This window comes from Rhinolophus ferrumequinum, chromosome 21, assembly GCF_004115265.2.
Source record: "Rhinolophus ferrumequinum isolate MPI-CBG mRhiFer1 chromosome 21, mRhiFer1_v1.p, whole genome shotgun sequence".
Classification (NCBI taxonomy): domain Eukaryota; kingdom Metazoa; phylum Chordata; class Mammalia; order Chiroptera; family Rhinolophidae; genus Rhinolophus; species Rhinolophus ferrumequinum.
Window position 1 is genome coordinate 20,920,922 of NC_046304.1, and position 15,859 is coordinate 20,936,780.

A 15,859-nucleotide genomic window follows, 5' to 3' on the forward strand; every position below is an offset into this window, starting at 1 on the left:
TCTGCAGGCCTGCTGATTTTTCGATTGAATGGTAGACATTGTAAATTTTACCTACTTGAGTGCTGGATAACTTTGTATTACTATAAATATTCTTGAGCTTTTTCTGGATTGCAGCTAAGTTACTTGGAAGTAATTTGATCCTTTTGGGTCTCGCTTTTATATTTGTTAGAGGAAACCAGAGCAGTGCTCAGTCTAGGGCCAGTTATTCCCCACTATGAAGCAAGACCTTCTGTGTACTATACTTAATGCCCTGTGATCGATGAATTTTTCCAGTCTGGCTGCTGGGAACAGGCACCTCTCCCCACTCTCTGTGAAGGCAGGCACTGTTATCTCTAATCTTGAGGGTTTTTTTGTGTACGTGTCCTCAGGTAGTTTTCTTATATCATGTGCTGGTCAGTATTCAGCTGAACACTTAACAGGGACCCCTGGAGATCTCCAGAGTTCTCTGTGCAGCTCTCTCCTCTGGTACTATGCCCTGCAAATTTTATTAGCCTTGGTCTCCCAAGCCCCAGCTCCACTATGGCTTTCCCTCCCTGTGCCTTGGCCTGGATATTCTCTCAAGGGAGTACACTGGGGCAACTATAGGGTCACTTCATTTGTTTGCTCTCTCATGGATCACTGTCCTTCACTGTCGGGTAGCCAATGTCTTCAAAACTATTGTTTCATACATGTTGTCTGTTTTTCAGTTGTATCAGGTAGGAGGGTAAATCTCATTCTTGTTACTCCATCTTGGCTAGAAGTGAGTGTCTGCCGCCTTTTAAACTTAGAGATCTCCTTTTAAGCCTCGTACAGACACCACTTCTCTTTGATGAAATTTTCCCCAGAACATTTCCCCCATTTCTCACTCCCATCTAAAGCTATGCGCTGACCTTTGTGTTTTAAGCCACTCTCTTTGTACTTCTACAAGCTCATTATTAGTTATGCATTCATCTCCCTTGAGAGACCACAAGCTTCGTAATGGCAGAGTTTGGTCTCCGTATGCCTATGCCTAAAACGATGTCTGAAGTGTGACTGAGCTTCAAATATTCTTTCCCCTTATTTCTATGGTGCTAGTTAACCAACACTGAGTTTTATGTTATTTTTACCACCTTAACCATTTGTAAGTGTACAGTTCAGGAATAGTAGTGTTAAGATTATTCATTCACACTGTTGTGAAACAGATCTTCGGAACATTTTCATCATGCAAGTAGAAATGTATATTTAAAAAAAATGAATGAACAAATTTGGTGAAGACTTTTCATCTTACAGATACACCATGGAGAAAAGGTTGATCTGCTCAAGGGCTTATAGCTAGCTGGTGGTAGAATTAGGACTAGAAGCTACACTGTTTCCTGTCAAATACTCCTTTCTACTAGGTCTGTTAATTCAACGCATATGCTGAACAGAGAAGTCCAAGAATCGCCATGCATCAAAGAAGCCTCAGATGTGGAAAGCCAGCAGTTACTAATTCTAAGTGGCATGATTTAGGTAGGCTGGGCTTGGGGTTTTTCATTTGTCTTGGTTAGCAAGCAATATAATATCCTTTAACAAATTGTTCCTTGATATTTTTTTCGGACTGGGAGTTCTCTGAGTCATCTAATACTATAAGGCTGCTTTCCTATTCCATTTTCTCCTTATCTTCTCAAGCCATATTCTTTTCATTTTCTATAGCATCTCTAGGCCTGGTATGTCTCCCTACAACCAGGACATAATTCTCTGCCTCATTTAGTAATGATTCTAATTTACCAAGGTTGGATGCATGGATCAAACTGACTTTTTTCCACTGTGAAATTTTATGTGAATTTACTAGTCACTAGTTGCTTTGTTTCTAGAAGAAAAGATATTCTAAAATAATCTCTTAACTTTTAAATTGTTTTTCTGGTTATTACATTAATAATGACAATTATGGAAAATTTGACATTCTATAATTTTTTTTGGACAAGTTAAAAAGAAGACGAAAAATAAAATATTAAACGCAAAAACCATTTTTTTAAAAAACTATAAATGTCATGTTGATTATTTCTTTTGGTCTCAAATGTGAAGAAAAGGAGATTGGAACAGTTTTTCTATGTGTCAAAGAGTAGAAGCTAAAGGAAGTAATTGCTATTAAGAAAGGCTGGAGGGTGGGCTTTGAATTCAATAAAACAAACCTTTCGCCTTAACATAGAGAAGTCTGGAATCTGCAGAGGGTCTGGCCAGGAACATTTGCCATGTGGAAACAACTACACGAAAGTTAAGAATTTGTTTGCTGAGGCTATTTTAATGTTCTAAGCTCTGGGAAATACTATGCCCTTTGCCCTCTCAAAATTCAGGGAAGAAAATCGTTCCGATTTAATCTGAAAGAATGATCTCCTACTCTCTTTTCTAGAGGTAAGTTTCTTATCTGCACCCCAGTGCTTCCTGTGACAGAGAATCACAGATTAATACTTGAGTCTTGGAGACAGAAGTGCCCTTAGAGGCTTCTGCCCCCATGTGTGCAAATGACATTTTGAATCCAAAGGCAGAACTTTTCATTTATTTCATTTTTTGGCTTATACTCCTTTTCCTAGTCTGTTGATATTTTGAATCCTGATTTTTGTTATCTGAAATACAAGTCTTCACCCAAGTCATTGTTCAAAGGAAATCATTTAAAGGTTAGTTCTACTCAAGTTTCTTCTCACTGAGCTTATGTTGACTTTTGTTGCTTCCCCCCCACAAAGTACTTATAAATTATAACAGTTTATTTTAGAATTTTGCTGAACATTTATGTTAGGTTCAATGAGAATTGTAATTTTTGGATCTTTGTTTGCATTTGCAACACTAGGAAAACCATTACCTGCCTTCAGTGTTTTGGCACTTTTTCCATGCTCCATGGCTGCTCAAAGATCACTGCCAGTGGACGGGGTTTTGTAGCAAATGTCATCCCGTCTCAGGCCTGGAGGTTTGAACTAATAATAAAGCACTCAGTTGTCTTCTTTTTCCAAATTGGATTTTACATTCCCTACGGCTTGTTTTTAGTTTCATTCCCTAAAACTTCTTTCTTTCTTTTTTTTGTTAAGATTTTTTTTTTTTTAATTGGGGACGGGGAACAGGACTTTATTGGGGAACAGTGTGTATTTCCAGGCCTTTTTTCCAAGTCAAGTTGTTATCCTTTCAATCTTAGTTGTGGAGGGTGCAGCTCAGCTCCAGGTCCATTTGCCGTTTCTAGTTGCAGGGGGCGGAGCCCACCATCCCTTGCAGGAGTCGAACCGGCAACCTTGTGGTTGAGAGGACCCGCTCCAACCAACTGAGCCATCTGGAAGCTCAGCGGCAGCTCAGCTCAAGGTGCTGTGTTCAATCTTAGTTGCAGGAGGCGCTGCCCACCATCCCTTGTGGGATCGAGGAATCGAACTGGCAACCTTGTGGTTGAGAGCCCACTGGCCAATGTGGGAATCGAACCGGCAGCCTTCGGAGTTAGGAGCATGGAGCTCTAACCACCTGAGCCACCGGGCCGGCCCCAAACTTATTTCTTGATGGGTCAAATGAAAACACCTTCTATGTGTTCCCTGAACAATGATGTCTGTTTCATCCTTGTTCCACCAGGCAGTGCACCTCCCTCATTTTTGTTATTATTCTCCCCAAGGCTCAACTCATTTCTAACTTCAGTCTTCCTGACGATATTTTTACAGGCAACTGCCATTTTTTTAAACACTGTTTTTGGTTACCACCCTCCTTCTATCTTTTTTCCTGGTTTTAAGAAAATGTGAGTGATGGCTCTAAGTTCAGCCACACTGGTTTCTTTCATTTCCTCCCCTGTTTGTTATATAAAACTAAAGGTTTCATGTGTAAGGGTATGTTCCTTTTCTTGAGCATATCTTATTTTAAAGGGCTTAGTCATAGATGAACACTCACATTTTCTATGTTTTTTTGAAACCTGCTTGCTAGAATTTGACTACCCTTTGGCTTGCCTCATTTGTCCTTCCAAAATCCAAATGAAAATCATTTTCTTCCAACAGACTGAACAATCTATTATTTTCATTTCAATTGTGTATTAGATTTTTTTATTTCACCCCTGAGGGAAAAATTAAAATAATACTAGGAAGAAAAATTTAAAACATAGAGACAAGGATATAGCTCTACAAGGAGAAAAAAAGGAATTACTATTTTCCATCTGTGGTTGGGAATCTGCGTATGTGGAGGGCCAACTTAAGTTATCCTCAGATATTCGACTGCATGGGTGGTTGGTGTTCTAACCCCCGTGTTGTTCAAGGGTCAACTGTACACCTGTTTGACAATGTAAACATGAACATAGCAATTAAAATTTCTAAGTCACCTGTGTCTCCAATTTTGATGCTCAGAGACAAGAAAAAAACTACAAGCCACAACTGGCAGATTCTGAAGCATTTGTTTTAAAAGCTCAGTTACAAAATGAGCAGTTAAATTGAATAAAATACAAACTTACAATATCAATTCATAAAGGAATATCTCTAATACCTACAGAGGAGTTTAACACCTCAATATTTACAAAATTGAGACACTTGACTGTGCTAATGAGCCTCCAGTAACACTTTCGAGGCAGGTTCAATAGGTATCTTAGGAGAAATGCTAAATGTTGGCAATGAAGTATCGACTATAAGTTTTACTAAGAACCAACAACATTCTCCACGTGATTCATTAGTAGGTACCAGTGTATCAAAACTGCTGATTTTTGTAGGACTTCAGTGCATTAGGTTAGGGCTCTCTTGGATGCAAGGACAGAAACCCAATTCCTACTAGCTTAATCTAGGGGAACTTGCTATGAACTAGGACAGTTCACTGATGAAAAGTAATTGGCTAAATTTATCAGTTTTGCACATTTAACAAAATTGGTTTTTGTTGATCCAGTTTTTATTGGATGGATTCGCAGGGCTGACAAGGGCCGTGAACACTTATGGTTCTTGGGCCTTCCAACTCTCCCTCACCTTTAAGCTTGTCCCTTTTGCTCCCCTCAGACTCCCCTCTCTGCGGGATTTGGTAGCTCAGATGCAGGGACCACATACTCTCCTCTCTTCACTTCTGTCCTCTGCTGTTCCAGCAACTGCAAGCTGCAGCAGCCAAGCCAGAAACAAAGGAACTATTCCTTAAACTGTTATCAAAATTGATCAGTTGACTTTGTGGCAATTCTCAAAAGCTATTAATTGCCACTTCATCTAATTGAATTGTTGTAAACTTTATAGTCAAAGAAACAAATTTTTAGTAAACTTGTAAGTTTCATAAATTAGATGAATTATTTGGCAAATTTGATGGACGAATACTAAATATTAAAGAAAAATAACTGAAGGAGGATTTAAAATTTTAGTATAACCTAAATTTTCCATAGGACATGGTAAAATCTGTGGATTTTGACAATTGCTTTGTAGGTTAGGACCTAGTTTGAAAAAGTGGGTAGTGCCAATTTCTAGGAAAAGCTTGGGTCTGGATGACCTGAAATTCAGGCTGACTGTCTGTGATAGTCAAACCATAACATCTGGCACTGCTATTTGGGAATAGTTGGATGAACTTTGGAGTCCCTTAAGAGCACAATGCTTGTATAAAAGACATGTAAGTATCTAACAAAAGGACATCCTTCACATTTTAGGAATTTTTATTGTGAATAACTACAGCCATGTGCTGCGTAACGACTTTTGGTCGACAACAGACTGCATATACTACGGTGTTATTCCATATAACCTAGGTGTGTAGGAGGCTATCCATCTAGGTGTGTGTAAGTGCACTTTGTGATGCTCACACAATGATGAAATCACTTAACGATGCATTTCTCAGAATGTATCTCTGTCACTAAGCAGCACATGACTATATATTTTGGGTGTTCAAAATAAACAGCAGAGAAGTTACAAAGGCTAAGGAATTTTATTATAGTTCTTACCACTTGGAGAACTTTTGAATTCTGGTTTTATTAGAGTTGCACTTGCCTTTCTAACCCCTACCTTGCTAGCTCTTTCTCTACTCAATTCATTCTTTTTGGCATATGGGGGACATGGATGGATTATATATCAACTAGTGTCCTCAAGTTCACATTTCCCTTAAGTGGACAATTATGTTTCATTCCTGAGCACCTCTAGGCTGTAAGATATCTGTCATTAGGCTTTGTCTCATTGGGCAGTTGTATATTTTTATACGTATTTTCTCCCCATAGCCTATATGATAAAGTTCACATTCATCGGCATGGGACTTTATAAGCTCCTATGTATATAAGCTATTTGTCTCTACCATGCTTTTGCATATTTTGTTTTCCTTCTCTGGGGAAAATATCATCCCATTCCCAACTGATAACATTCCAGACCCTTGAAGAGCCAGCTGGATGATCACCTGCTCTATCAGGGTTTTTCTGACTCTGATAAGCAAAGGGAGCCAGTTCATGGCCCATGCTTTCACGGCCTAGCCCTCTGCCCAGGGCCCCATCGTAGCACGTATCGGGCAGTCCGAGTGCACATGCCATCTTCCCCATGAGATTAAGAGCTGCTTGAGGGAGAGGACCAAATGCTGCATCTTTGTATCCCTCCCACCACCCATAGCTGGACCTGCAGTGGGTGCTCAGAGAATGTAGACTGAATGATGATGTGAAAATATAACAGTGTTTGTTTCCAATAAAATATGTGGTTAAGTATGTTAGGCTTATATAAAATCCTGACTCCCAAACAGCTGATGTTACCAGAGGCAGAAAGAATAGGGCTGCAGGGAGAGAGGGGGAGGAAGGGAAGGAGGAAGTGCAGGAACACAAAGGAGGGTGGAGATGAGCTCATCCTTAAGATAAAGTATTGCAACCAGACCTACCAGAACTAGATTTCCATGGCCTAGAGCAGATCCAGGACGCCATCTTGTCCCTCAAGGTGAACTTTAGCTAATTATAATCTTATTAGCATTGCAGTTCCGGGAAAATCTCCACCCCCTGTGCTGCCATGACAGGTCTGACAAGAGTCAAATAAGGACACAAATCCCTCCTCCTGATGGGAAGGAGTGGTCAGCAAGGACCTGCCTAGGAACACCTCTAACGCCATCCCGAAAGCTTGATTATTTCATGCCCTCATTTTAGAAGTCATAAGTTCCTAAGCCTCTTTCTTTTTTGGGGCAGCTGCTCTTCTCGCAGGCCTGCCCACTCTCCCTTTTTGAGAGCGTATAGTTCTTCTCTAATAAATTTGGTGCGTCCTTGAATTCTTTTCCTGTGACATACCAAGAACCCGTTTTCTGGCAACAATAAGACTTGACATAAACCCATTAAGAAAACTTAAAAAATCCCATTAAATTAAAGAATTATTTTTGACAATTTAGGAAGAAAAAATCCAACACATAGCACAAACCAGTGTATTAGTCACTAATCATTTGGTAAATTTACGAATACCTCACAGGAAGATCTCTATTTTAACATATATTGTAATGTTTAGTACTATCGGCCTTTACCAAAACACAATTACTCTAAAAGTACACTAACTACCCACAGAGATGCTGAAAAGGTGATCAGTTTTCCAGGACTTTTGGATTTACTCTTTCGACATGAAAGGCAACGACAGATATATCGTAAAGCAAATAAGTATCTTTGATCTGCACAAAAACCCCAGAAAATCTCCATCATAAGGATGACTGCATGTCCTCTCAGGAGCTTTATCCAAGGGCAGCTGTTTCTCAAGGCCGACGGGCCCAGTGCAGAGCTAGAGAAATGGAAAGCCAGTAGACGGTTCACAGGCTAGCTACAGCAGATGTTACCCCACAGTGCTGTTTGATTTGGGTCCTGGCTGGCACACTGAAAAGCTTTTAGGATCTCTCTCTGTGTTCACTTGTACAGCAGATGTGTATGAGTATACACACACACACATACACACACGCACACACACACACCAGGGGTGCCAAAAAATGTATACTAGTGGACACTTTGGTCAGCGTTGCTCAAGCAGTAGTTCGCTGTAATCAGAAGTGTCTGGACGCTGATGGTAACTACTTTGAGCACCTCTTGTAATTGCAGAAGTCAAACATGACTTGTATTCATCTTTTGTTATCGGTATACATTGAGCATTACAATTAATATAGTTTTTTCCTTTTTTAAAATGTGCATACATTGTTTTGGCACCATATATATATATTTTTTATTCTGTGGATGCCGGCTATTTGCAGGCGGGGTTTCCTATCTGGAAATGTGAAGGCAGGTCCTAACGCAAACTTCTTAGCGTCATTGAAAGCCATTGCTTAGAAGGGGTGATGGTTCTTTCTGGGACAAGGAGAGGTGGTAAACAGAATACCGGTCTAGTGCGGTTTGTCAATTCTCATCTCATTTCCACCTCTCCTTGACCCCTTTTCTTTGAACCTCAGCCAGTATCTTACCCCATCTCTCTTCCCTGGGGCAGGAGGGAATGCTTATTTTGTACTGTATTTGGTAATAACAATTGTATAAACATGAAGCTTTAAGGGTTTGGTTTTTTTTAAATGCTACTTTTGTTACAATGGCTTCAGCAAAATGGCTGTTTTGTTGTGAGAACACCCATGCTCATCTGGTCATTTTCTGTGTCAGCTCATGAAAGTGGTGGGGATCACTTGGGTAGTACGGGTACAGATTCCTGGAGATTTACAAGACCTGGGAAGGGGCCCAGTGACAGGAACAAGCACCTCCGGTAATTCCAGTACTGATGCAGCCCACACGTTAGGGAACCCTTATCCAGAAAGACTGTCACTGTTTTTTTTTCCATGGCTATATGCTATTTCATTGAACGGAAATACTGTAATATATTTAACCTATATATGTTGATGGACTTTCATACGGTTTCTATGTTTTCATAATTAGTAACGACGCTCTACCATTTGTCTTTTTCTGCAAAGCATCACTTTCTGCTTCTTTTGGGAAATGCTGGCCTCACACACCCTTCATCTCCAGATATTCCCACCCAGCTCTGCCTTGCCCTCTTCCAAAAAATGCTCTTCCCCTGGTCTTATCGGAGACTTCCATAGACTGAGAAGACTCGCTTCTCTGGCCAGAGTGACTGCCATCGGCGTAGGCATCTAAGCCACACGGCGACAATTACTGGATCAGTGGGAACACCTCCTGGGGATTTTTGGACAGTAACCCAGAAAACATGGCCTTTAACTCCTCACTGGTGGCAAAGCTAGAAAAGGAGATCCTGGGAGTTCTTAGCATACATTGCCAGCGGCGTGGGAGAAGCCACCGTAGGAGAGTGAAGGTGGCAAGCAAAGAGAGGTAGAGACGAAAGGTGGAGAGTGTGACAGATTTGACTCCCTGACCACAGCTGTTCCAATAGCAGGACTTTCCGACGCTTGTCTGTCTGTTAAACACAAATAAGAGTTTACTTGGGCATATAATTCTTGGGCCCTAACCCTTTCCCCCAAAAAGATGAAAGATGTTGCTCCACTGGATTCTGGCATTTGCTACTGTAGAACAGAGATGGAGGCAATCCTAATTTTTGTCCCTTTGTAAGGGAATCTTACCCCTCCTGTCTCTATTCTGTATGCTTAAATACTTAACACATATATTTTGTCAATATTTGAAATTAAAAAGTCATTACAGTAAAAACGAAAAGTAGGTACTTTAGATCTTCAAAATGCTTTCAGCATAAGATTTTCTTCTAGGATGTTTTAAACCACTGTATTTTATTGAATACAAGATCCCTTTTCTGTGAGATGTATCCTTATGTTGTGTATTGCTAAGAAAGATGTTGCCTGTTATCACTGTAAGAATCCATCAATTTTAAGTCACATCCCAATTTCAGATGTTAGAATTTGAAAAACTGTACTTCTTAGAATCAACGAACTAGTCTTACTTTTGCTCAGTTTGTTTCTTTTTCAAGTACATCTGTTATTTGAATGTACACTTTTTGTTCTCTGTCCCCTATGTCTGTCAACTTCTTTGTCATTGTCCCCTTCCTCTGCCTGCCAAGAGACATTCTGAAACTTTTTTTTCATAGCAGTTCTGTTGTCTGCAATACCAACTGTGCCATTTCCACATTTTAATGCTGACTGATATTCTTTAATGTCTCTTCTGACGTCATTCAAATAACTGAACATTTTTGTTCCTTAGCCAGCCCCTTCTTCATCTCAGTCTGTCACGTGATCTCTGCTCTGTTTATGTAGAATCTGTGCGTTCTTGAATTTTATTCAGGATAGTTTCTCTAATGTGAATTTTCTGTTATAATCCTTTTAGAAATAGGCTTTTCTTTTTAAGTCTATAGTCTGCATCTTTCTCACTGCTGCTGTGTTTCTTCATAGGCCTCATAACTAAGGAGACATCTATTCAGTCCTGTTCTCCCACAAAAGGGACATATAGATTCTTCCGGGTCCCTTCTTACAGTTCACCTGTTTGAAGTTAGAATCCATTTATCAGCTTTTAAGCTGGAGAGCTGGCTCACGTGCACAGCCTCTAGTTGTGGCTTTGAAGTCTTTTACTTGTTATGAAGCTGCTGATCTGAGCAGAAGTCCCTAGATCTCGCTTTCTTGTCAGCTTACTGACAAGGGGAGTCTGAAATTATTTCTAGTCCTTCAGTTGTTAAAAAAAAGGCAAATGAAAAGCTGCCACCCCCAGCATACAACGTACTCATTGCTCTTCCAGCCCATAGCTCTTTGGATGACTGATTTAATATTTTAAAATACTTATTCACTTCTGTCCCTAGATGTATTACATTGCTTAGAGCTGTAATCTTGGAATCAGTACAAGAAAAGAGGTATTCATAAAGGGAAGGAAATTGTAAGAGTTCTTCCTTGCTTTCAGACAGAAGGAGGACTAAGTTGCCATCTTCTGGTGGGTTAGATGCACATAACCAACGGGGAAGGGCCAGAAGTATCCTTTGGCCAGTGGACCCCATCGGCCCACCTCAGTATTCAACGATGATCTGCCGGGAGGCTGCTGAGTGCCAGGCGCTGATCTGAACAGGGAAACTGCAGGGAACAGTCCCTGCTAACATGGGGCTTATATTCTAGTTGGAATATATATGATAAATAAATAAACCAGTAAAGATCCAATGTGAGATGGAGATGTGAGCCATGGGGGAAAAAACCAAGTAGGGGAGGGGGGCAGGGAGTGCTGGGGTGGGTGATCAGGGAAGGCCTGGTGAGGTGACATGTAAGCACAGGTGAAGGACGTCCCTCTCGTGGGCCGCTGGTTGAGTAACATTTCTAGTTTCCAGCACTATGGAAAGTTGGCATCTCTTTCTGTGTTTTCATGTATCCCTCTATTGGAAAGCAGAGGAGGGTGAACTGCTGTCACCAAAACTCAGATGCCTTCCATAATTATAATTATAAACGGCCCAAAGACTCCATTAAGGAGATGGACCCATAATTTAATTAACCACACTTTCTATAGTTGGCTACCTGCATTATTTTCAACTATCTTTATTTGTCTTTTATGTTTTTAGTTGGAATGTAAACTACTATGATTAGTAGCCAGCCATTCAAAGAAAGCAGTTTGGGAGTACAGATCAAGGGCCATCAAAACATGTATTCAGGGTCAGGGACAGAGGAGCAGGAGACCCATATGGCAGTGGCAGGCAGGCGGAGAGCAGTGGCCGTGCTGGGCAGGGAGGGCCAGGAGCAGAGGCCTTTGGGAGGCGGCCTCAGTCCTCTGCTTCCTTCATCTCGGTCAGGAGGCTCCATCTTCCCTGACCCCTGTGTTCCCCGGTTTCAACCAATGACCTGCTTATCGGTCTACGTCTAGCTGTTGTTTTAAGTGCGAGTTAAAAAGAACATAAACAAAATACAGCCGAGAAAACAGGTCAAGTGTTGAGTTAAATTCAGGAACGGTGCTCCTTTAATTAAGCAGATATTAAAGAGACTGCATATGAAAAACAAGAAGCAGATGGCACTGACTCCTGGCTTTCATCCACAGAAAGAGAACAGGAAAAAATAAGAAGTTTCTATGCCCAAGATGGAGGTTATACTGAGGTTTCCAGCATCCAGACAGGCAAATGCCTGGACAGCTGCTTAGGGCAGATGGGTCCTTTGATAGCTTAATATCGCAGCGTTTCTGGTGACTTTGTAGTTACAGCAGCCAACGTGAGACCATCTGTTTACTAGTGGGTGGAAAAGCTCACCACCAGCAGGTAGTCGCTACTGAGAATGAGATACAACCCAAAAGTCAAGTCAGCCATTTTCATAACCTCTGCAAAGCAACCTGGCCTGGTAAACCACTGGCAAAACCATCACAGGAAAGGGAACCTCACTTTAGGTTCATGTCACGTACACTGTGGGACCATACAGAACCATGCTATTCCGAAAGATTTTATTTGGGTTCATTTCAAGGTATTCAAATGCCATGAGATAGATCATTCACTTAGAAAGCTCTATTGTTCTTTTCGACTTTTCTGAACAGGAAAGGAAAATAACCATGAGTTCTGAACCATCAATAATACGTGGAAACACTAGTTGCCGTTTGTTTATTATTAAAATGAAAAACAAAAATTTAGATAAGTAACACATATTTGTTGCAAAAGGTTTATAAGGTAAAATAAATAAGTCTCCCCCTCCTACCTCTTTCTCCTAGTACCCCATCTCCACTCTCCCTGTCCGGAGATAAACACTGTTATCTTCCTGCGTATCTTTCAGAAATAGTATATAATATACAAAATCACATATGTGTGTGTGTGTGTGTGTGTGTGTGTGTGTGTATGCATACTTACAAACACACACACACACACACACACCACACATTTTTCCAGTTTTTTTATTGGCTGTATTTAAAAAGGAACAAAGGCATATTAAAAGCTCTGAGAAGTACTGCAGTAAAGAAACCTGTTTCATGTCATTAGCATATTCTAAACCCATTGGACTTTGGGTCCCCCCTCCCTTCCTCCTTTGGTGTAATTTTTGATCTGTGGAATACATTCAGGACTCGCTGATGTGGCTATACCAGGTATTTCTGCACGGCATCTGTTCTGACTGGTCTGTGCCTGAGCCATTCTTTTTTTCAATGTAAAGTTTATTTACATGTTTTTAATCTGCCCTTCCTTATTTTCTTTGTTCCTTATTTTCATATTACCGATGCTCAGTTCTCTTGCTGTTTTCTTTCTGGTTTTTTATTTGCTCTGAGTAGGAGCAGCCGTTTGCTGAATTCAGTTCAGTCCCTGAAGAGGTGAGGTTATCGTATAAGGTTGTCCTACAGCTTCAATTCAGGCTGTGACCTTACCTCATCTGCTCTCCACACGGCAGCATCCTCTGCCTGAGGCCATTTCTTCCCTCAGCTGAGTACAGCCTTCCTCTTCCCCCTCCACACACTGAGGTCAGCAGGACTTAGAAGGACTTAGGCCATCGGCCTAAGGAACCATTTCTGTAACCATTTCTGCTCAACTGATTTTGATCAGCAGCTGCAGGTTTGCCTCTTATTCGTTGCTACTCCTCCCTTACTGAAGATTTATTCATTTTGTTTGTATATTTATTTATTGGGAATAAGTATTAAATTTTTTCAAAAGTACTTTTTTCTTCCATTAAGAACTATCAAATATGAATAGGTTAATAGACCTTCCTAACGGACAGCCATCCTTGAATTCTTTGGGTATAGCCTCATTGGTCATGATGAATTATTCTTTTAAGACAGTCTAGATCCAATTTTTGGGCATTTAATTTAGGATTAAAAAACAATCTCTGCACTAAAGTGGGATTGGACTATACTTTTCTTGTGCCATCCTTACTTGTTTTGGATATAGTGTTGTGCTGGCCTAATAAAATGAGATATACTCTTTTTCAAAATTTTTATTTCTCCCTCTTCTCTCTGAAACTTGGCTGGAATTTGGTCATAAACTTTATGTCCTAATCCTTTTTCTTTATAAATTTTTTTAAGACAATGATTCCGGTTCAATTTTAGTCTATCAATAGTATATTTTGTTACTTTGAGCATTTTCCTACCAACTTCTAAGTAGAGAACTTCTCTGAACCTGAATGTATTTTAAGGAAATTATCTGTAAGATAAGAATTGGTCTGGACTTAAATCCCTATCATCTCTGGATCGCCATAATTAACCCAGGGATAAATGGTTATGTGCCACATCATTTTGCTTATAAAACACAATCTGTTTCTCGAAATCACACCAATGATATGATACTTGACAATAAAGGAAAACAGCTAGAAAAAAAAATCAAATTAACCTTTCCTCAAGAAGTCAATAACAAGTTGATGACTATAACTCTACCTTAAAATTCCACGCACGCCTGAATTTTCTGAGGGCAGGAAGGAGGATTTTATCTCTTATTTATACTTGACCTCTTAATCCATAGGACAGGAACTTCAAGAAGAAACTATAAAAGAAATCTAGCAAACTGACAGCCTTCTTCTCTTTCCTCCATTTATAAATTTTAAAGACATTTAACATTCTTACACATATTCAAGATAGGAGGGAATGCAACTAGAAACATATCTCAGAATGCATACGAGTGTGGGGAAAGAAAGCAACCGATAGATTCAAGGACCAGATTCACATTTTCCACCTCTTGTAGAGGCATTTAAAGGGGTTGGTACCTGTTAAACAAGACTCTGATAGAGAAAAAAAACCCTTCAGTTTCCCAGGCAAAACTATTCCTTAGTACAGACACTCAAATTAAAATCCCTTTAATTGTCCATACTTTGCCATAACTAAATATTAGGAGGAAAATAAACCTGCTTATTGGAGTTACAGACTTGATGGTAGAGAGGCCTTCTCCATGTCTTCCCTTTCCATTATAAACTCTTCTATATTTCTCTCAGCTTTATAATTATTTGGCAGATGAAAGGGAATCTTTCAAAGGCCCATATGTTTGTTATTATTTTTGCGTAATTCCTTAGTTAGATTATTTTTTTCCCAACAGGTGAACATTAAATATCATTTTATTTATAGCATTTAAAAGCATTTAACTATATAAGACATTTAAAGATCTATTTTGATCTATAAAACAAGGTTTAACAACATAAAATAAATGGTCTGTGCAGCCTGCTTCTAAAATTCGCTCTATACATTTATCAGTAAAAATGAGCACAGTATAATCAGACATGTGGACATCCAATTATAAATATGCCTTTGTTTAGAGAGAAAAAAGCCATGTCCGAATTGAAAAAAAACCCACGACTAATAAGGAATACTCGATTACTTCTGGCAACTTAGGAAATGTCTTTTAGGAAGACAGGGAACTGGACACTGAGCTCATTTCTCAGTCCCTGCTTTGCACCTGTTTTGAGGGGTGCTCTTCTCCCGGCGTCAGGTTGGTGGGGACGCAGAGACAGTATGTCACAAGGGGAAGAATATCTGACTTTGGAGTCATAGAAACACCCTACCCCAAATACTCCATGACCTCCGATGGGAAGAGAAACCCCATCTCTAAAACAACTCCAATAAATAACCAGACAAAATCACTCCCCTGCTTAAAATGGTCAATTCACTGGTCCCCATCACCCTCAGAATCTGCTCCCTGTTTATATTTCTCACATCACTGTTCACAACACACACAGGTATCATCTAGGTTAATACCACAAAGGTCTCAGAATATGACACATTCCATCACAACGCCACGTTTTTGTAGAGGTTACTGCCTTTCTCAGGAATTCCTTTAGTTTTCATGGACGTCCATGTCATCCTAAATCTGCCCTCTGATTGGTTTATATTCATAGTACACACATTCACTGATTATATTTGGGGTAAATGAGAAGCAGTGACAAAACTTAGTTTTTCTATCTTTTGGATTAAATTACATTTGGATTGGCCGTGAAGAAATCACCATTAGGGAAATGTCTTGTTGGTTCAGCTGGCGGCTAGAAAAGTGGAGGGTCATCCCTAATCTTGAAACTAAGCCTGGATGCTAATTTTGCCTTCTGTGAAACAGATGATTTAGGTTGTCCTTATGAAGGAAAAGAACTAAATACACTAAAATTGACACAAGTTCAGTGAGAATTCTGATTAAAGATTTCATAGGTTTGACACGTGTCTTAGCTA

The 15,859-nt window shown here is 40.0% G+C and overlaps 1 protein-coding gene across 2 annotated transcripts in view; it reads right to left on the reverse strand.

The window, feature by feature from the left end:
- Positions 1-15,859, reverse strand: part of MYO1D (myosin ID) — a 287,794-nt gene that overhangs the window by 72,367 nt on the left and 199,568 nt on the right. The window lies entirely within an intron of this gene.